The 24,076-nt window shown below is 35.2% G+C and overlaps 1 protein-coding gene across 2 annotated transcripts in view; it reads right to left on the bottom strand.

Annotated features, from left to right (window-relative positions):
- NEGR1 (neuronal growth regulator 1) overlaps nt 1–24,076 on the bottom strand; it is a 904,198-nt gene that overhangs the window by 248,498 nt on the left and 631,624 nt on the right. The gene's annotated exons all lie outside the window — the stretch shown is intronic.

Genomic DNA, 24,076 nt, shown 5'->3' with positions numbered 1-24,076 from the left:
AAATAAAAAGCCTGTTTCACAGAGCATGGGTCTCATTCTTCAGCATCTCAGCGTGACCACACTGACTCTGGTATTTAGTAATGTCCTTAAATACAATGTACAAATACGAAAGTCAGTGAGGCTGGATTTGTGCATATAGAACTTGCAGAATAGCTTTGTATGACATTAAAATCTTGTTAATCTGAGACTAAAATTGTGAAGGAAGAATCAAGATTATCAAGCTTAAATCAGCATTCGCCTTGTAAAATGTAATGGAGAATGCTAATAAGATTTACTGGTAACAGGAAATTGGATTATAACTTATCTATTTTAAGTCAATTTGAAAATTGGCCTCAAAACCTGTGTCCTAACATGGACTGAGACTGAGATTCTATTACATTTTTTTTTTCACAGCACATGAGTAGACACCTAGTGATGCATTTGTAGAGTACAGTAATAAAAGGAAAGTATGCATGCACCTAAAAAACAATTTATGTAGCAAGTCAAGAAAAACTGTATGCATTAGTATATTTATGTTATAAGGAAAGATAGAGAACTAGTTGTTTATGTCTAGTTGGAAGTAATCAAAAGGGGATAAAGGTAATTTAAACCACATAATTTTTGTATATGTATTTGGAACGCTGAGCAGCTGTGATATATAGTGAAATGAATATTAACATTAAAAGCTTTTCTCTTTACCTACCTGAAACTTAGCATCTATTTCATCAGTCAATTCCATGGCATGGTAAGAATGTGATTTATTCTATAACAAAATGAGTATAATGCAGGAGCTAATGAAGTATTTATTCAAAATTTGTCTTAAAATGTTTAAGTGTGGACACATTCTGAGTGATTGACCATCAACACATGTAATAATACTCCCTTATTAACAGCTTGGCAGGGTCTCCCAGAACAAGTGCAGTGTAATGGTCACATTAAAGGATTGAATTGTATATGCATATACCACCCATGTGTAGAAATTTTCTGCCAGGAATGTGCTATTTTTATCCTATTTATTCAACCTTTTGTTCAACAGTTATTTATTGGGTGCTGAAAATAGTTGGTCTACCACAGATGACCTAATGGTTTAACAGGGAAACAGAGAAGAATTCATTAATTATAAGACAGTGGACTAATTATTATAATAGGATAGGCATAGGATAACATAGGGGTACAAAGGAAGGGGATTTATAAACATGGCAGGGTGCCAATGGCTTTCTAGAGAATGAGTATTAAAGATAAGTATTGAAGGCAGAGTAGAAATCAACCCATCAGTAAGAGGGCAGAAAAGGAAAGTTTTCAAGACAGCTTAGGCAAGTAGTCAGATTTAAGAAACCATGGCCAATTCAGAGAACTGGGAGCAGCTTTGTATCTCTGGAAAACAATATTAAGGATTGGGTGGGGAGATAATGAGTAAACATGGAGAAAACAGATGAAGAAGATTCTAGTGTGCCATGTCAAAGAGATTGACACTTAATCCCGGAGGAATGGGAAACTGAAGATTTTTCAGCAAGACAGTGACTGTATTAGGTTTGTATTTTGTAAAGATTACTCTGGAAATAATGTGGAGTGGCTCTGAAATCAACAGAACTAGAGTTGAATTTCAGCTCTAATTTTTGTTTATTAGTTTGTTTCTGGTTCATTTATTCCATGCATTATCTATTTATCTTTCCTTCCCCAAGGCTACAATTGTCCAAACTACAATGACATACTCCCAATTTGTTCATCTTTAGGACTGTTTTGAGTCCTCCTGACTTCTTGCTGTTGCATGATAATTTTAGAATCAGTTTGTCAAGTTCCACAAAATGCCTGTGGGATCTCAACTGGAATTGTATTCAATGTATAGATAAATTTGGGGATAATTGACATTTTTTCTCATTTCTAGATTGAGCCTTCAGATCTGAAAATATAGTATAACTCTCTATTTAGGGGTTCTAAAATGCCTTTCAATAAGCTTTGTAATTTTTTCCATAAAAAGATTTGCAAAATTTCTCTGATACACTTTTATTGTATTGTGCTACTGTATATTGAATCTTTCAAAAATTATATATTCTGATTGTTTCTGGTTTATTCAGAATCACTGCTAAACTATGACTGATTTTAATAGTTTTTACATGGATTCTTCTGGCTTTCAATATGGAACGTGATAGCATCCACAAAGAAAGGCAGTTTGGTGTTTGTATATTTTTCTTTTTACATTCTGACATCTATTATGTCTTTGTCCCTTTTACTGCAAGGGTAAAATCATCTACTGAAGTGTTGAGTATGGGTGCTGATGATTCATTCAAGTCTTTTTCCTGAACTGGAAGTAAAAGCACTTAATTTTTCAATACTAAATAATATGTTTGATGTGGATATTTTGTAAATGCCTTTCATCAGTTTAAGGATGTTCCCATCTCTTCACAGTTCACTAGAGTTTTACGATGAATATATGCAGAATTTTATTGAATTTTTCTGAGAATCTATTGAAATGACCTTACAGTTTTTATCCTTTAATCTTTAATCTGACTCAACTTTCACTTCTGGGATAACATCTTGACAGAAATTTTTATATATTTTGCTGGAATTATTATGAGGCTTTGTTTCCTAGCTGCTAAGACAAATATGATGCCATGGGTTTGCTTATATCTGGAATTTATTGGCTCACAGTTCTGAGACTAGAAGGAGCCCAAAACTGAGGCATCAGCAAGGCAATGCTTTTTCCCCAAAGACTGTGGTGTTCTGGTGCATTTCCCAGAAATCCTGGGGTCTTTGGCTTTTTCATTTCATGATGACATCCTTTCCTTTCTCTTCTAGCTCTTCCCATGTTTGTTTGTTTGTTTTTTTTTCTTTACATATATATATATATATCTATCTGCATTTTATTCTGTTTATAAAGAACTCCAGTAATCTGGACTAAAGCCCAACCCAATTCAGCTGGGCTATACTTTAATTAAAAATAACATTTTCCAAATAAATTTAGTTATTGTTTTTTCTATTTCTGTAAAGTAAGTTCTTGATATTTGAATTGGTATTGCATTGAATCTGCAAATCAGTTTAGGTAAAATTGCCATCTTAACTATATTTAGTCTTCCAATCCATGAACATGGTATGTTCTTCCATTTTTTTTAGGTCTTGTTCAATTTCTTTTAGCAGTTTCTTATAGTTTTCTATGTAAAGGTCTTTTGTGTCCTTGGTTAAGTTTATTCCTAAATACCTGATTCTTTTGGTTGCTATTGTAAACAGTATTTTTTTCTTGATTTCCTCCTCTTGTTGCACATTACTTGTGTACAGGAACACTACAGATTTTTGCATGTTGATCTTGTAGCCTGCTACTTTGCTGTATTCATTGACTAGTTCTAGTAGCTTTGCTGTAGATTTTTCTGGATTTCCTACATACAGAATCATGTCATCTGCAAATAGTGAAAGTTTTACTTCTTCCTCTCCAATTTGGATGCCTTTTATTTCTTTTTCTTGCCTAATTGCTCTAGCTAGAACTTCCAGCACAATGTTGGATAACAATGGTGATTGTGGGCATCCCTGTCTTGTTCCTGATCTTAGAGGAAAAGCTTTCAGTCTCTCCCCATTGAGTGTGATGTTAGCTGTGGGTTTTTCATATATTGCCTTTATCATATTGAAAAACTTCCCTTCTATTCCTATCCTTTGAAGTGTTTTCATCAGGAAAGGATGTTGAATTTTGTCAAATGCCTTTTCTGCATTAATCGAGATGATCATGTGGCTCTTCTGCTTTGATTTATCGATGTGGTGTATTACATTAATTGATTTTCTTGTGTTGAACCAGCCTTGCATACCTGGAATAAATCCCACCTGGTCGTGGTGTATAATTCTTTTAATGTGCTGCTGGATTCGATTTGCGAGTATTTTGTTGAGGATTTTTGCATCTATATTCATTAAAGAAATTGGTCTATAATTTTCTTTTTTTGTAGTATCTTTGTCTGGTTTTGGTATTAGGGTGATGTTGGCTTCATAGAAAGAGTTAGGTAGCTTTCCCTCTTCTTCAATTTTTTTGAAGAGTTTGAGCAGGATTGGTACTAATTCATTTTTGAATGCTTGGTAGAATTCACATGTGAAACCATCTGGTCCTGGGCTTTTCCTTTTTGGGAGCTTTTTGATGACTGACTCAGTCTCTTTACTTGTGATTGGTTTGTTGAGGTCATCTATTTCTTCTTGAGTTAATGTTGGTTGTTTATGCTTTTCTAGGAAGTTGTCCATTTCATATAAGTTGTCTAGTTTGTTAGCATATAGTTGCTGATAGTATCTTCTGATTATCTCCTTAATTTCTGCAGGGTCGGTAGTTATATTTCCTTTCTCATTTCTGATTGCGTTTATTTGCATCTGCTCTCTCTCTCTCTCTCTCTTTTTTTTTTTTTTTTTTTTTTTTTTTTTGTTAGCCTAGCCAGTGGTCCATTGATTTTATTGATTTTCTCAAAGAACCAACTTCTGGTTTTGTTGATTCTATTGTTTTCCTGTTCTCAATTGCATTTATTTCTGCTCTAATCTTTGTTATTTCTTCCCTTCTGCTTGCCTTGGGGTTAGTTTGCTGTTGTTTCTCTAATTCCTCCAGGTGAGCAGTTAACTCTTCAATTTTTGCTCTCGCTTCTCTTTTAATATAGGCATTTAGGGCCATAAATTTCCCTCTCAGCACCACCTTTGCTGCATCCCATAAGTTTTGATAAGTTGTGTTTCATTGTCATTTGCCTCGAAGTATTTACTAATTTCTCTTGTAATTTCTTCCTTTATCCACTGGTTTTCCATATGTTTGTGAATTTTATGACTTTCTGCCTTTTATTTATTTCCAACTTCATTCCATTGTGGTCTGAGAAGGTGTTTTGTATAATATCAATATTATATCGATGTGTGACCCAACATGTGGTCTACCCTAGAGAATGTTCCATGAGCACTTGAGAAAAAAGTGTATTCTGCTGTTGTTGGATGTAGTGTTCTATAGATGTCTGTCAAGTCTAGTTCATTTATCATACAATTCAACATCTCTGGTTCTTTAGTGATCCTCTGTCTAGATGTTCTATCCATTGATGAGAGTGGTGTATTGAAGTCTCCAACTATTATTGTAGAGGTATCTATTTCTCCTTTCAGTGATCGCAGTGTTTGCCTCATGAATTTTGGGGCATTCTGGCCTGGTGCATAAATATTTATGACTGTTATGTTTTCTTGATGAATTGACCCTTTTATTAATATATAGTGTCCTTCTTTGTCTCTTTTAGTTGTTTCGCTTTTGAAGTCTAACTTGTCTGATATTAATATAGCTATTCCTGCTTTTTTTCTGGTTGTTGTTTGCATGAAATATCTTTTTCCAACTTTGCACATTCAGTCTGTTTTTGTCCTTGTGTCTAAAGTGAGTTTCTTGTAGACAGCATATAGATGGGTCCTGTTTTTAAATCCATTCTGCCAGTCTGTGTCTTTTTATTGGGAAGTTTAATCCATTTACGTTTAGTGTTATTACTGTAAGGGCAGTACTTTCTACTACCATTTTGTTTTTGGAATTTATATGTCATATCTTATTTTTTCCTCTCCTTTTACCTTTCCTGATAAAATATCTTGAGAAAGAGGAATGGAGTGGGAGGTCTCACACTACCTGACTTTGAAGCATATTACAAAGCTACAGTGCTCAAAACAGCATGGTACAGGCATAAGGACAGATATACTGATCAATGGAATCGAACTGAGTGTTCAGAAGTAGACCCTTGCATCTATGGACAACTGATCTTTGATAAGGCAGTGAAGCCGAAGCAACTGGGAAAGAGCAGCCTGTTCAATAAACGGTGTTTGGAGAACTGGATACCCATTTCCAAAAGAATGAAAGAGGATGTCCATCTCACACCTTATACCAAAATTAACTCAAAGTGGATCAAAGACCTAAACATTAGCACCAAGACCATAAAACTCTTAGAAGAAAATGTAGGGCAATATCTTAAAGATCTTGTGATAGGAGGTGATTTCTTAGACCTCACACCCAAGGTGCAAGAAACCAAAGAACAAATAGACAAATGGGATCTCCTCAAAATTAAACACTTTTGTACATCAAAGGACTTTGTCAGAAAAGTAAAAAGGCAGCCTACACAATGGGAGATGATATTTGGAAACCACATATCAGATAAGGGTTTAATATCCCGAATATATAAAGGAATCCTGCATCTCAATAACAGAAAGACAAACAATCCAATTAAAAAATGGGCAAAAGACATGAACAGACATTTTTCTGAAGAGGAAACACAAATGGCTCAAAAACATATGAAAAAATGCTCAACTTCCCTGGCTACTAAGGAAATGCAAATCAAAACCACAATGAGATATCATCTCACACCTACCAGAATGGCCATTATCCAAAAAACAGAAAATGACAAGTGCTGGAGAGGATGTGGAGAAAGAGGCACACTTATTCATTATTGGTGGGAATGTAGAATGGTGCAACCACTCTGGAAGACAGTGTGGAGGCTCCTCAGGAAGCTTAATATAGATTTGCCATATGACCCAGCTATTCCATTGCTGGGTATATACTCAGAGGAACTGAAACTTAAGACACAAACAGGAGGTGGGGCAAGATGGTGGCATATAGAGGAGTGGAAGCTAAGTAGTCCCCCTGGAACAACTACAAAAAACCAGAAACAACTAGTAAATAATCCAGAATAACTGCGGGGGGACAAACGAGACCATCCACTCATCATACACCAACCTGAATTGGGAGGAATGCCCGAGAACACAGCATAAAATCTGTGAGTAAAACCTGCGGATCCAAGTTGTGAGACCCCCTCCCCCATAGCCCGAGCTGCAAAGCCTCGTGGTGCCAGAGAGAAGCTCTCTCCCAGCAAGTGAATACAGCTCAGCTGAGCTCCAACTGGGGTTTTAAGTAGCAAGTGTGAACTGCTCACTACAGGTACGCATCCCCAAAAAACAGACAGAGGCTTTGGGTGACGACTGACCTTGGAGAGCCGGAGGGTCGCCTTGGACTGGGTCTGAAGGGGACTATCTGTTTCTTTTTCGGCTCAGTGGAGAAAGCCCCAGTCGTATTCAGTTTCCAGGGCTGTGACTTGGGGAAGGGTGGAGACAGCACAAGCAGAGAGAGAGACCATTGAAATGCTAATGACCTCCACCTGGGGCTCTGTCTTCTCTAGGAGGAAAGGGGTGGGGCCCTTTCCATTCAGAACGGCTAACAGGCATCACCTGCTGGGCAGAAAAGCACAGTGACCTGAGGCATCAAAGGGTGGAGCAATTTTCTAAGACACACCCTCAGGGAAACCAGATACTGAATATTTCTTCCTTCTGGGACCTGAGCCTGTTCTGGTCTGGGAAAACCTGAATTGGATAACCAAGGAAACCATGCCTAGACAACAGAAAATTACAACCTACACTAAGAAAAACAAAGTTGTGGCCCAGTCAAAGGAACAAATATACACTTCAACTGAGATACAGGAATTTAAATCAAATCAAAAAGTTTAAAGAAGATATTGCAAAAGAGATAGAGGCTGTAAAGGAAACACTGGGCATATATATGGCAGAAATCAAAAGTTCAAAAAAACAACTAGTAGAATCTATGGAAATGAAAGGCACAACACAAGAGATGAAAGACACAATGGAAACATACAACAGCAGATCTCAAGAGGCAGAAGAAAACACTCAGGAACTGGAGAACAAAACACCTGAAAGCCTACACGCAAAGGAGCAGATGGAGAAAAGAATGAAAAAATATGAGCAATGTCTCTGGGAACTCAAGGATGAAACAAAGTACAATAATGTACATATCATTGGTGTCCCAGAAGGAGAAGAGAAGGGAAAGGGGGCAGAAGCAATAATAGAGGAAATATTAATGAAAATTTCCCATCTCTTATGAAAGACATAAAATTACAGATCCAAGAAGTGCAGTGTACTCCAAACAGAAGAGATATGAATAGGCCTACGCCAATACACTTAATAATCAGATTATCAAATGTCAAAGACAAAGAGAGAATCCTGAAAGCAGCAAGAGAAAAGCGATCCGTTACATACAAAGGAAGCTTAATAAGACTATGTGCGGATCTCTCAGCAGAAAGCATGGAGGCAAGAAGGAAGTGGTGTGATATATTTAAGATACTGAAAGAGAAAAACCGCCAACCAAGAATCCTATATCCAGCAAAGCTGTCCTTCAAATATGAGGGAGAGCTCAAAATATTTTCTGACAAACAGACAATGAGAGACTTTGTGAACAAGACACCTGCCCTACAGGAAATACTAAAGGGAGCACTACAGGGTGATAGAAGACAGGAGTGTGTGGTTTGGAACACAATTTTGGGAGATGGTAGCACAGCAATGTAAGTACACTGAACAATTCATTGGAACACATGAATATGGATGAGAGAGGAAGGTGGGGAGCATGTGAGACACCACAAGAAAGGAGGAAAGATAAAGACTGGGACTGTGTAACTTGGTGAAATCTAGAGTACTCAACAATTGTGATGAAATGTACAAATATGTTCTTTTACGAGGGAGAACAAGCAAATGTCAACCTTGCAAGGTGTTAAAAATGGGGAGGCATTGGGGGAGGGATGCAATCAGCATAAACTAGAGAGTATAACTAATAGAATCATTGTATTATGCTTCCTTTAATGTAACAAAGGTGATATACCAAGGTAAATGCAGATAAGAGGGGGGGATAGGGGAGGCATGTTAGACACTTGACATTGGTGGTATTGTCTGATTCTTTATTCTACTTTGATTTAAGGTTATTTTTCCTTTTGCTGCTTCCTAGCTGTCATTTTTTTTTCCTCTTTCTTTTGCCTCTCTACCTTCTTTGACTCTCCCTCCTGCCTTGTGGAAGAAATGTAGATGCCCCTTATATAGATAATGGTGAAGGTGGTGAACACATAAATGTATGACCATGCAGAGAACCATCGATTATTTACTTGGGATGAAATGTATGGTGAGTGAACAAAACCATATTAAAAAAAAAATGGGTTGATGACAAAACCTCGTGGGCAATATACTGAGTGAAATAAGCCAGACACATAAGGACAATTATGGCAGGGTCTCACTGATAGGAATTAATTATAATATGTAAACTCATAGACATGAAATATAAGGTACCAAGATATAGGACGAGGTTTAAGAATGGGGAGTGGTTGCTTAGTATGAGCAGAATGTTCAACTAGGATGAACTTAAATGTTTGGAAATGAACGGGGTGTTGGTAGCAAGATGTGAGAATAACTAACAGTGCCGAATGGTGTGTGAATGAGGTGGAAAGGGGAAGCTCAGAGTCATATATGTTACCAGAAGGAAAGTTGGAGGTCAAAAGATGGGAATGTATAAAACTGAATCCTATGGTGGGCAATGTCCATGATCAACTCTACAAATACTAGAAATCGCTTCCATGAACCAGAACAAATGTATGACAATACAATTAGAAGTTAATAATAGAGGGGCATATAGGGAAGAACTATATACTTATTACAAACTATATACTACAGTTAGTAGTATTTCAACATTTTTTCATAAACAGTAACAAATGTACTATACCAATACTACGAGTCAACAATTGAGGGGGGTTGGTTAGGGATAGGGGAGGATTAGAGTTTCCTTTTCTTTTTTTCTTTTTTCATCTTTCACTTTATTTCTTGTCTGGAGTAATGAAAAGTTTCTAAAAATTGAACAAGAATTAAGTATGATGGATGCACAGCTGTATGAGGGTACCCGGGGGTAAGTGATTGTACACTTTGGATCTTTGGATAATTGTATGGTATCTGAACAATCTCAATAAAAATGAAAAAAAAAAAAAAAGACACAAACAGACATTTGTAAACCGATGTTTATTGCAGCATTATTCACAATTGCCAAGAGATGGAAACAGCCCAAATGTCCATCAAAGGACGAGTGGATAAACAAACTGTGGTATATACACATGATGGAATATTATGCAGCTGTAAGACAGAACAAAGACATGGATCATGTAATAATGTGGATGAACCTTGAGGACATTATGTTGAGTGAAGTTAGCCAGAAAAAAAAGGACAGATTCTGTATGGTCTCACTAATATGAACAGACATTAATGAACAAACTTTGGGAGTTAAAAGCTGACAACACAGGTGACCAGGAGATAGAAAGAGGGCAGAGACCAGCCATTTGATGCTGAAGGGCTACAGAATGTTTAGGATTGATTGCATAGATCCAGAAATAGATAGCATAATACTGTGTGATGGTAGCACAGTATTGTAAGTACACTGAATAAAGATGTCTGTGAGTAAAGCTGAAAGAGGTGGGATAGGAGAATGTATGACACCAGAGGTAAAGATAGATGATAAAGACTGGGACTGTATAACATGGCAAAAACTGGAGTGGCCAATGACTGTTACTAAATATACAAATATAAAAATGTTTTTGTATGTGGGAAAGCAAATGAATGTCAACCATGTAGAGAGTTGAAAAGGGTATTGTATTCAGGAAAAAACATAATCAAAGCAAACTGGAGTCTATGGTTGACAGTAACATTGTAATATACCTCCATTAAATGTAACAAAGGCAATATGCCAATGCTAAATGTATATGAGAGGGGGATATAGGGAAGGAATATGGGATTCTTGGTAGTGGTGTTATTTGCTGTCCTTACTGGTATATTGTATTGTATGACATTTTTCTTTTTATCATTTTTTTTTCTTATTGCTAAAAAAAAAAAAAAATTCTTGTAGTAATCAATATGTTCAAGTGCTGATTGTGGTGATAAATGTACAACTTTATGATGGTACCATGTACAACTGATTGTACACCATGGATAAATGTATGGTATGTGAATATAACTCTATAAAACTGTAGGAAAAAATATATATAGGAGTAAAAGTCTTGGAGAAAACATGGTGAGAGGGATTATGCCTCACCAGTATGGACTAACTACAATGTGTAAACTCAGAATTGAATCTTAGAACATAGCCTACCGTGGGCATAATAATTGTAATAGTCCCTAGATTGTAAGCTCTTACAGCAGTTAACTCTATCCCTGAATTGTAATGCCTGTCTCTAAACTTTGAGATGCTGATCCCCTAGCGTATAACCTGATTGGTCTCTGGAACAATGCATATCTCTGAGACACCTGATTCTCAGAGCTAGAGCTTGGCAGATATGAATGTCAGTATTAGTGCATTCAGCCACTGTAAAAAAAAAAAAAAAAAAAAAAAAAGCTGAAAAAGAGCCCAGACTTCAATTAGTAAAAAAAAAAAAAAAACCATTTTCAAAAGGTCCTACTTAAAATGGGTTTACACTCACAGGAATGGATAAAGATTATTCTCTAAATTTGTGTAAATCTTAGTAATCTGTTTTAATAATTTAAATAATTGTGCATATTTATATTACAGGTACAGCCCTTTGAAAATATTAGACTTACACAGGAGAGATCTCCTATACTTTTCATGGGTCTCTGGACTTTATCTCCTCCTTTTCCCTGCACCTTTTATAGCGATCAAAATTGATACTCGAGGTCTGGATAATTCATTGAATACTCAGGAAAAACAATGTATTTACACTTTCTCACATCCTATTGGTCCTTATTTTGGTTAATTTTAGGGCTCAGTATTTATTGGTGTTTTTATTCAATTACAACCATGCATTTAAAAATATACTTTGAAAATTGTATCTAGCATTTAGTTGTTCAGTCCCAGGGTTGTCCCTGGATATGTAATCTACATACTTCTAAAAGTAAAAATCTCTCTCAAGTTTTGTTTTCTTAACATCTTAAGAAAATACATATTTAATTTATTAGTAGTCTTTCTTTTTTCATAATAAATGGCTATTAAACTTATAAAATTTCTTCTGAATCTGGTCTGCTTTGCTATCTATGTAGTATATTTACTTTTGCTATTTCTTAAATAGACTACATGAAATGTTATTTTTGATCTTATTTTTTGATTTTCACAGGTTTGGGATTTTCTTCTTGGAGCTTTAAACTTTTGTTATTAAGTTTGGTTTGGAAACTACGACTCTCAAAATTTTGCTTTGGGGGATATATTGAGATTTTTTGTGACCTAGTAATAAACCACATTTATAAAAGTTCTGTGAATGCCCAAAAAAGATAGTTGGTTTCTCTAAGGGTGCAAAATTCAATATGTACTTTAGTTCAACATTATTTATGTTATTATTAAAATTTTAACCTCATTTTTTCCTAACTTGATCCAGCAAAGGATGCAGACATTTTAAGTAAAAATCTCTCCAAGTATTTGTAAATTTGTAAATATTTTCCATGTCTTTTATTTTTCTAAGAAGAAATTTCTAAGAAGAATACACACATGCGCATGCATGTATTTTATATTACTTTATCTACAAAGTAATACAGATTGTTGGGGGAGGAATTTTCATTTTCCTGGCTTCATATTTTGATGTGAAAAATCTTTGCCACTGTAATACCCTTAGCCTACCTCCCCATTCCCTTGAAAAGAAGAGGGAGTTATGTGAATGTGGAGTTGAAAGAAGGAATAGACATGCTCTGCTTGGTGCCTTTCTTAATTGCCAGCCCTCTGTAGGCCATGTGCATTCATTCTGCCCTATGCTCTAGGAGACAGGGGCAGGCTTTTCATTAGTCAAAGCCTTGCATCTATCTCTCAATGGGCTCCAAACTCTTGGGGGAAGTTATAAGGCTATGTACTATGCTCCCTCCAACAGCAACAATTTCAAATTTCAATACAAAATAGAATTGTTTTATTCCAGTTTACTTTAACCTTTGTTGCTTTAGATGCCACTGTCTGCAGTTCATATTTTTACTCCTATATTTTTTTATTTCAATTCATTTAATACAACTGTATCCATTCTTTAGTGAAAATACATATGTAACTTTGTTTTAGGTTTAGGCCTTATGTAAGCCATATATCATTGTTTATCATATTAGCATATAATAAACACTAGTGTTTTTAACCACAAGCCCAATTTTTGCCTCTGTACCTTTTAATAGGATAGTTGATCATATTAGTACATCATGAATGATGTTTTCATTTGCTTTTCTGTTTTTCATGTGTTCCAGTTTTTTTTTTATTCTCTGTGGTCGAGATTTGCATTTATGTTCCCTGCATGAATTGTACCAGGGTTTGCATTTGGCATTTAATGATATTATTTATGTCTCATTGGTTACCAAAATGCAACAATTAAATGATGCCGTTTTTTCCTCCAACAAATGAGAGGTAACAATCAGCATGCTTTCTTGGCTTTCTATATGCATTATCACTCCTCCCATCCATTCTCCTCTCCACTCTTCCTTCACCTCAAGGCCCCTGTTTTAAAAAAGTATAATCTGAGCTTTCATAAGCAGATCCTTTGTAATCACTTTCTACATTTATATTATATATATTTAAATGCAAAACTTTTTGAAGGAATTTATGAAATCTTGTTTATATCAACTGTTTGGAATTACATTTGAGCTTAGCTGAATACAGCATTTAGATACTATTTTTTTTTATTAGTAAGCTACTAATGTTAATCTATCAACTGGAAGCAACATGGACTTGTGAAGAATATATTTTCATAAATCTTGTATAACAATACCAAACTGTTATCACACATTGATGATTGGTTCTTAATTCACAATTTATGTCTCTCCAAATTCTATGAGCATGATTCTATTGCCAGTTGTTATTTATTAATGTAGAGAAGAAATCTGAAGGATAGTCCATTTATTTTATTTCTCTGTAGGAATGACATTATTCTGTGTGGGGACTGAATTATTCATACAATTTAATTTGTACATATGATTCCAAACATTTTTTAACAAGACACCACATTGAAGTTTGTGGGCTATTTTGATATGTACACCCAGGGCTTTTTCTCAGCTCTTAAAAGTTTTCTTCAATTAGTTCTCTGAATTTTATTACTTTAGTTGTGCTTTAGTTTCTTCTCCAAATCATTCTTTTCTTCCATAGTTTTAATTTCTTTGTCATTTTCATCTGTATCCTAGAATCATTCCTTCTAAATGGTACCACCTATGCAAGCATCCCTAAATAAAGTTAGGGTTAGGGTTAGGGTTTTTTTTTTTTTTTGAAATTTACACATCAACTATCTCATATTATATGTATCTTTCCTGTGTATTATTTCCTTAGCTCAGTATTATAATTTTGAGTTTCACCCATACTGATTCATGTAGATATTATATATTTATTTTCATTTCTGTATAGACGTCCTACATAATTTATATATCCAATTTAGTGCTGATGAACATCTGGGTTGTTTCTAGATTTGTTGCTATTATAAAGAATACCTCTAAAATATTTGTGTGCATGCTCCTGGTTCACATGTACACATGTCTAGGGAATATATCACAGAGAGGAATTGCCAGGTTGTGAAATAGACACATTTTCAACTTTACTAGGGGATACAAAATTGCTTTCCACAGTTGTTCCAATTTACATTCTCCTCAATAGTAGGTGAGAGTTCTCGTTGACTGCATTCTCACAAAAAATATGATGAGGGAAATTTGAACACACAGGCACACAAGGAGAATGCCTTGTGATGAAGACAGAATCTGGTGTTATGCTACCCATGGTCCCAGATTTCTCCCTTTTCCTCTGTCTAGCAGAATTAATCAGATGCAGCTCTACAGAATTTACTTAGCTTCATCCTCTACCTCTAATCTCTGATACTATGATTCTTGGAATCAATGGAAAGCTACAGTTTCAACACGTTTAGGTTCTAGGACTATTCTCCTTTTTTTACTTACACATATGATGTTTTAAATTGTGAAACCATATCCCAAGAAATGCAGTGAATTAGTGGATAAAGGAAATAATCTTCTCACTGCCTTCAAAAGTACCAACCATACATAGAGGGAAGATTGTCCAGTTTTCTCTTTGGTACAGCCTGGAAGTTTCTGAGGCAACTAGAAGCTGAGAAAGAAAAAGTAAGTTTTCTGCCTTCTTTCAGGCAGGCAGCATTCCTTTTTTTTCAGTGAGGCTAAGCTAGGTAGACTACTGTTTTTCTTATTCTAACTTCTTGAACTTTTTAATTTGTCTAAATTCCTTTCAGATTTTGACTCTGTGTCAGTTATAGGTTTTAGGTTTTGCAACCTTTGTTCCTTTTTCTTTGTTTTCACTCATATTTGGTCAGGAAAGTTCATGTCAGAGGTTGATAGCCAGATGCTATTTTGAATATCATAGTGTTTTCAAGCAAAATCATACGTAGCCCCAAAGTCATGATGCTCACAGATTTTTTTTTTTTTTCACCATGACTCACAAAATTTGCAAACAATTTTAGTAGGTTATGCAAAGAGAGATTCATTATCCCTTTACTCTGATGAAGAAGTTATCATTGTTTCTGGACTAGATTTTTAAAGTAAGACATGAGGCAGATGTTTCTACTTTATCTATGGGATTTACCTATATCCTTGATTATATAAGTCGAGAGGGTAGGCAGGTGGGGCAGGGAAGCTAAACTATGGTAACAAACAGACCTAAACATGTAATGAATCTACAAAAAGGATGTTTAGTTCTCGCTCATCTAATAGCTCAGAGTCTTTTCCGGGAAAAGTGAGTCATTAAACAGGGCAAGAGCGGCAAGGGTATTCCACTGTAAACAATTATTCAGGGGCTAAAGATAATGGCAGCTACATCACCTTCAACATGCAGCTTCCAATGTCACCCTGACTCTTCACTATCCCAGTTAGCCAGAAGGGGAAGCACACATGGGGGAGTGTGCATGGGAAGATTTTATGGGCAAAGCCTGGAAATGACCCACATCATTTCTGCTCACATTTCCCTCAGTTATGTGGTGAACACTGACCCCCAAATTGGCTATGCAATGTAGTCCAAGCAGTGGGTGCAGTAGGAAGATTAAAACAGATTTCGATAGACAGCTTGAAACCTCTACCACATTGGATAATCTAGAAAATTCTATAGGACAGTGGATTCTTAGAATTTTTCAACACGACTCAAAGAATTCACACATCATCAGATATATCTATTTCCTGTTTGTTTATGCAGAATAGCTCATGAGAGACTTTAGAAAAGAGTGCATCTGCCTCTGAATTACATTGTGCTTCAAAGTCCTTTTGACATCCACAGAGAAAAATAGAAGTTTTGCAAAGCCAATATGCTCACAAAGATGAAACAGCATTAATAAATGTAACATTTGTGAACAATAGCTAATTACTGATACAACTCTCTCCATCCTATCATGTAATGTGCAATAGCTGATTGGACTAAATGCAGAAACACTCTCAACATCTGTTTCAGGTTATAAAGTACTTATTTGTTTAGACTAGGTCAAAGCATAATGCATTGCAAAAAAATTGTTTAATTTTTTTAGCTAATATTTATCATTATATTATTCAAAAACTTAGAAATTTCATCCAAATTGTTAACTTTGGAACAACTGTAGAATGGACATAATATCTTCTGTCTATACTATTGTTACCAAAGTACTTTTAAGTTATTGGATGAACTGTGCAGACTATGATCTCAAGGTAATAAGAGCAGAATGGTGAATATTAAACATGGACACACTCAGAATGTTTTAAATAGACCTTTGTTACATTTTACTTTGCTTGTGAAAACTATAACTGTTTAATGCCCCTGTCAGAGTGGGTTTTATGTTGTTGTTTGTTTGTTTGTTTGCAATGCTGTTAATTTCACATTGTAGCAGCAAACATCAGGCTATATGATGCTGAGACTTCCTTACATTCACTATAAGCAAAAATTCTTATTTCCAACAATATGAGAACAAACCTATCTTGTGTGCAGCATCATTTCTAAGGATTATTTATTGTGCTTATTTTCTCTGTTCTCTGAGAATTATAATTTTCTTGGTTCTCCACTTTATTTCATTTTCGCCCATTCTGATAACTAGCATGTATGCGCATTCTGGTTATTCAACACTTTCCATCTCTGCATTTCCTCTTATCCTTCAGATTATACTATCTTACTAAAAGTCTCTTGAGTTTACACAGTTTACTAAAAATAATTAGATTCCTTCTCAGATTTACATGGAGGCAGGCTGGTAAATTGAAAGTAGCCTCATTATCTACAATCAGGATTCCAAGGTCCCATTCCCAGGATATCTCTGAAATCTGTGATCTAACTTCCAAAGCTATCTGAACCCAAATGCGTAAATCCATTACATGAAGAAATTTGATTGGATGGTTTTTAAGGTTTTTATCAATCGTAGACTCCCATGGCCCCTTATTTTAAATTCATGTATTTATTCAACTAATGGACATTTCTCACCAGGCATTGTGCTAGGTGTTGGGAGGAATAATCATATCCACTAAGCCTTGTCTTGTATTCACTAAGTTAATCTTCACACTCCCCACTTCATAGTTGAAGAAACTGACACACACAAAGCTTAATAACTTGACCAAACTCACACAGTAGTAAGTGGCAGAACAAGTATTTAAAGCTGGGTGGCTCAACGCCAGAGTCTGTTGTTGCAATCACTGTGCTGTACTATCTCTCACACACAGGTGGGTAAGAGGAAACCTGCCCCATCAAGGGGCTCACAGGCCACAGAGGAAGGTAGACATAGAAGTAAATAGGACAATGTGATGAGTGCTTTATATTAATATTTACAGTATAGAAAGATGTTTGCCATGGACAAGTCGCTCTGTTGTTTTACATATATTATGGCATTTAAGTTTCAGAGCAAATCAAGATGGATGTAATTTTCCCCAGTTTTTATGCAAGGAATCTGAGCCCCAGAGAGGTTAACTGACTTTCCCAGTAATCCTTAGGGAGTAAGTGACAGAGTGTGACTGCTTCCAAATCCTTTTTTTTTTTGTTACCATCTGCCACACTGCATTACATAAACAGAATATCTACTTAGGAATTCTTTAAAGTTTTTTTCTCTATTACTAGGACTTATTCTTTCCATGAAATTAAAATTAAAAAAAAAAAAACAAAAAAACTTTACCCAATAATGCATAAGAGAACATAATTATTATCCTTAATAATTTCTCAAGGAACTCATAAAGCAAAAGGATGAGATTACCTGGAATCATTTGACACTAAAGCCAAATGGGAGGCTTTAAGCCTTTACTCCTTATCTGTTGTGAATTGAATCTATGCATTCCTTGAACACTTGGATGACCGTATCATAGAAATATACCCAAATCTCAAAAGTAGGAGACACCATATAGATGACTTCCTCATTTTAGAAATGGAAGAATTGAAACCTAGATTTAAGTTCTTTGTCCATAGTTGTATAATGAGTTAAGTAACAGAATTAAAAATAGAATTCAGGTCTTCTCTTTTTATTATATTGTTATACTCATTATCCTGTAATCCCCAAACATAAATGTTTATTATAATAACCTAGTAATTTTTCAAATCACTGTTTCATGGTTTATTTGCAGGTAAGTAAAATATACACTGAATAATTCAGAATACCTGGGTAATATTTATGCAAGAATTCATATTTTTAAAAGTTTTCAAGGTGACAGAGTAATTCACTGTTGATCCCCATTATATAAATGTCTTTTAAAAGTTGATTTAGTATTGTTATATAATTGGGAAGAAATAAGAAGGGAATGAGAGAGAAAAAAGTGGCAGTCAGAAAAGATTAGTAATATGTTGTGTGTGGTAAGAAAGGGAAAGAGACAGAATGAATAAATACATGAAGAAACGAGTGGGAATGGGGGAAGCAAGCTAGAATCAAAAGAGGAAATTTCCCCTAAATTTGCCCATTTTGTTTCAAATTTACCTACCACAATTCTTCCACATACATGTAAATTTTTTGCCATTTCTATCATACTCTTGCTAATCACTCAAACTTTTCTTTCCTTCAAATACATAAACGCTTATTCACCAAACACACAAACGTGTGCAATATCAAACATAAGAATCCTTGACAATCCTGTGAAGTTTAGTCATAATGGTATGGAAAAGACCCAAGAAGTATAATTCAGAAGTGTTAAATAATTTAATTCTATACATTTCCATGCTGGGTGTAACTGCTCACTGAGGAAATATGCTGATAAAGTTGTATTTGAATATATTCAGGTTTATTAACTGTATGTCTATACTGAATAATGCCAGGTTTGAACCTTCACACCAGTCTGAAGAATATACTTAGAAGAATACCCCTTGATATTTTCAGAGTTTGATTTTTTGGCAGCTTACTAGAGCACAAATCTAGACGAGTATACTATAACAGATGCACACATCTAAGTATGTGATGCATATATTTTTTCTTTCCTGACTTCACCACTTTTCTTTAGTTTGGCATAGAATCACTTTCAACCAAAAGCATTTTCACCCTGTTAGAAACTGTTTTCTTACTGCCACCTGATAGTCAAACTCCGTCATACCTATTATTCTATATATTATTTTTCTGAAGCGAAGAATGCCAGTCTGGAAAGAGGAATAAAGAAAACAGCATAAAATAAATGCAGACTCTCATCAAGTTTTGCTCATGTACTTAATGCAAGGAAATGGGTTTCCTTCATTGTCAGAAAATTAAAAAAATAATAAAAATATGCTTGTTTACTGTAGATGCATTTTCATTTTCCATGAGCAAAAGGGATAAGATCATCATAGACCCTTAACTTTGAAACTTCTTTCACAACCTAAATAAAAATGTGAGAGAATACATTTAAGTTAAATTGGGTTCCAGAGTCATTAAGTAAAAATAGCCTTGGCACAGTAGTCATTAATTGAAGTGCAAGTATGTCTAGGACTTAAAACAAAGGACCTATTATGTTTCCCTCAATAGAAGGAATTATATATTCCATAACTGCATATTTAATAACATGTGGTAGTACTTCAATAGAGGGCTTATACAAACCACAGAATTAAATCTAAACTTTTTATGCCATGAAAGTCCCAGGTGAAAACAAAAGATTTTCTGTGTTGTTCCATTGAGGGGAAATATTTTTATTTAAAAGTATTATTTCTGGGTGATTTTTCATTTGTTTCTAATACTCAATGTTCAATACCTTCAGGGATTTCCCTTTACATATCTTAGCTCTTCATATTTCTTTTTGTTGGAGTTGTTGTTCTCAGTATTACTATTTTAATCCTTTCCCTTGCCTTTGCCATGACAAAACAGAAATCTTCCAAGCATACTCCACTGTTATAGAAAATAAAACTACTTAAATACATTTGTTTAATATTCAGCTGTATTTCTGAATATTTCTATCATCTCAAAGTTATTCCTTTTTGATTGGGAAGCCCTTTATCTAAGTAAGCTTTTGTAAATTCATTACCTCCCATCTAATGTGGTCCTATCTTCCTATTCAGCACCAATCCTTCCTTTCCATTCCTCTTTCTGGTCTCCTCCAGCCCCCTGCAGCCTGACTGAACAAATTGTGCCATGTCCCCTGTCTCCTATGGGGCTAGAAATATACTTCTGCTTCAGTCTGGGAGACCCTTCCATCCTATTTTTGGTTTCTTTGTTTTTTGCTAACCTGTCAAACTCAATCTCAGTTTTCACAGTCCATCAGGGTCAAAGTCTCTTAGAAGCTTTCTGTGACACCTCAAGGTTATGTCCAGTGCTTTTTGACAGCCTTGCGTAGCACCTTATGATTAGTTTAACAAAGCACTTGTCACACTGTAGTATAACTATGTGTTTCTTTGATCACTCTCCTTTACTAGTTTAGAAACTTCTCGAAGATGTCTGAGGACCTAGCACTTGATAGTCTCACAGCAATAATATATCTTGTTGCTATAAATATAAATGTAAATAAATAATATAAATGTATATTTACTGAAGTGCTCATTATTATGGACTAGTGCTTTATTTAGATGAACCTCATGCATTTTTTTATTCCAAGTTGTCACAAATAAGTGTTAATTAACTTATAAAGAAACAAAATTCAGCAGAGTGGCCTAAATTATAAGCAAATTTAAAAGATGATGTAAGTGGAAAGTAAAGGCAGGGGTATAGAATGGAACAAGAAATAAAAGCTAAGATGGTGACTATGAATTCAAATAACACTCAATTTTCTTCTGGTCCTGATAGCACTTTTGCCTCAATCAAACCCTGAATACCAAGATTTTCTCTTTTGTTCAAGGTGATGGTTACTTTTCTGCAATTTCTTCTCTTCTTAAGTCTGACATGTATGCCTAAATTGCCCTAGGTTTTTCAGAACACTTTTATGAACTGCTTAAGAAAGCTGGTCATTTCCCTAGAAGCCTTCTTTCCTAGCCTCTCCTGCCAGGTGGCCCCTCATTTCAGACTCTAATACAATTGTATTAAGTTGTACTAATTGGTACATTCTATTCCACATGTTTGGAGCTAGTTATATTGAGAAGACAAAGTGCATATTTACATAAATGAATATGTATCAGATGCAAAATAATGCACAAATATGTGACTGTGATTTGCTGGATAAAGACAGTTCACAGTGAACTCAAAAAAAGTCTTTATTATTTGACAATATAGGAAGAATTACTCAATTCTATTTTACTGAAAATTGCACGTGCAAAATCATTTCTGATACTAAACAGAATGGTCAATGTATAAATCTGACTATCATGAGTGAAAACTGAAATGATGTCTGGATCTGTTTTCACCATAACCTGGTTGACTATATTTTTCCTGTTAATTAATAGCTTTTTCTTATTCATTTCTGCTTTGTTCTTGAAAATCAGGGAAGGTTTTGCATGTTTTAATCTCTCTGATCCTCAATTTTTTTATCTGTTAAAAAAAAGGAAATAATAATTCTTCTTTCTGTGTAAAAGCACTGTATAAATGTCAGGTTATCTTTATTGAATCCACTAAAAAATTACTGGTAGTATGGCCATGATGTCAGAAATAAATTAGTCAAGATACCATTTACTCATTGTCCTGGGAGAAAAAAATTTAATTGTGGAGCAAATGTCATTATCTTTCCCTGTTTTACTTAGTATAAAGATTGACCTGGAGGACTCTAATCTCTTTAATAATTCATTCATTCAACAACTATTTATTAGTGCCTCCTATGCACCAGGAGCTCTTCTGGGTGATGGGAACACCACTGTAAATGTCCTTACCACATGACACTTATGTTCTAGAATAATAATAGTAAAAATATATGTAGAGCTACATTTTTAAATTGCCTCTGCTGAACAAGACACTGTGATAGGTATTATGTATGTCATGCCATTTAATCCCTACTGAAACCTCTGAAATTATATATTAGTACTTTGAATTAACAGAAAAAGAAATTGAGGCTCAGAGAGGTAAAGTGGCTTGCCCAATGTCTCAAAACCCAGTAAATTAAAAAACAGATATTTAAATGAGTTACATCTGACTATAAGGACATGGTCTTTGCAGCGTCATTTGCCGAACAGTCTTTCCTAATGGGAAGAATGCATACAAATATGGTGGAGAACAGACAGCCTTAAGCCTCTGTCAAAAGACAGAATAACCCTACCCTTTTTTCTAGCAGCAATGATATTGAAAGGCAAGATCTTCAATGCTTTGATGATTTCTAATATATGGGATTCTGTTTCCCTACTTTGATCTACACCATTTGTACCATATATTCTAAATCTTCCAGATTCTAGATTTGGCTTCTGGTGATGTCAACTTTGCTGATTTTCCATTCTCATCTCTCCATTCCAAACCAGACTTTCATTGGTGCCTGCAGTTTTCAATTCAACTTGAACCAATGGACTTTCTAGAATTCACTTGTTCTTCCATTGTTTCAACTTACAAGAGTAATTATGGGCCTAGTGTCCACTAGGCTGCTGGTAGGCATGGAACACAAATGCAAGTGTTCTAGTATGCTAAGGCTGCTGGAATGCAAAACACCAGAAATGGATTGGCTTTTATAAAGGGGGTTTATCTGGTTACACAGTTACGGTCTTAAGGCCATCAAGTGTCCAAGGTAACGCATCAACAATCAGGTACCGTCACTGGAGATGGCCAATGGTGTCCGGAAAACCTCTGTTAGCTGGGAAGGCACATGGCTGGCATCCACTCCAAATTCTGGTTTCAAAATGGCTTTCTCCCAGGACATTCCTCTCTAGGTCACAGATCCTCTTCAAAATGTCACTCTCAGTTGCTCCCGGCGTATTTGTCCTCTCTTAGCTTCTCTGGAGCAAGAGTCTGCTTTCAATGGCCATCTTCAAAATGTCTCTTATCTGTAGCTAATCTCTCAGCTTCTGTGCATTCTTCAAAGTGTCCCTCGTGGCTGTAGTGAGCTCACTCCTGTCTGAACTTATACAGTGCTCCAGTAAACTAATCAAGGCCCAGGCTGAATGGGCGTTGCCACACCTCCATGGAAATTGTCTTATCAGAGTTATCACCTTCAGTAGGGAGGGTCACATCTCCATGGAAGCACTCAAAGGATTTCAATCTAATCAGCACTAAAACATCTGCCCCACAAGATTGCATCAAAGAATATGGCTTTTTCTGGGGTACATAATACATTCAAACTAGCAGAACAAGTAAAAGAGAGAATCTTGCCAAGTCTAGGTTCACTAGTTCCTTCTGCCTAGGTTAATCAACTGTTCCAAACCTGACATCTTTCTCTTGGAGTGTATGTGTATGTGTGTGTTATGTTTTACTCTCTTGGGGTCTGGTTACAATAGTTATGATTCCTTTGTATTTTTTTTTCTTTTTAGTTTGTTCTTACATATGACAAGCAATATTGATTCTGCTATAGAAGAATAAAACAAAATACAGACAAATACAAGGGGAAAAATCACCTACAACCCCTCTCCCACCCAGAAATAACTCTTTTGCATTGAATCCTACTAGCCTACAAAATTCTTTCCATTTATAGTGGCTTTCTGTAAATAACTCCAAATGAACTGATTTTGAGTTATTCTGAAAATAACTGATTTTGAGTTAGTCAACCAACTGGCTCAATCTATATACAAGAAATCAATTATACCAATCATTTCACTAAGCTCTTGTTTAATTAAATTGAATATAAATATATATCAAACTACAAAGTATATACAAAATATCATATTTACTGTATGTTTTTGTTGTATATATAGAGACAATATGGCAGACTTAGATGAATGCAAAGACATTAATTTCTAACTTGCAGGGAATCTAAATCTTTATCTCAAATTGACTTACCACATAAATGAATCTCCTAGAGCTTATGAAAATATATAACATTTCATTTCTTGAACCCCATTTGGAAATAGGGACAAAGTTTCTCTTCAAATTATAACTCACATAGCTACTGCATTTGATATGCACAATCAATATTG

Source organism: Choloepus didactylus, chromosome 2 (assembly GCF_015220235.1).
Source record: "Choloepus didactylus isolate mChoDid1 chromosome 2, mChoDid1.pri, whole genome shotgun sequence".
Lineage (NCBI taxonomy): Eukaryota > Metazoa > Chordata > Mammalia > Pilosa > Megalonychidae > Choloepus > Choloepus didactylus.
This window is presented reverse-complemented; position numbering and strand designations above follow the sequence as displayed.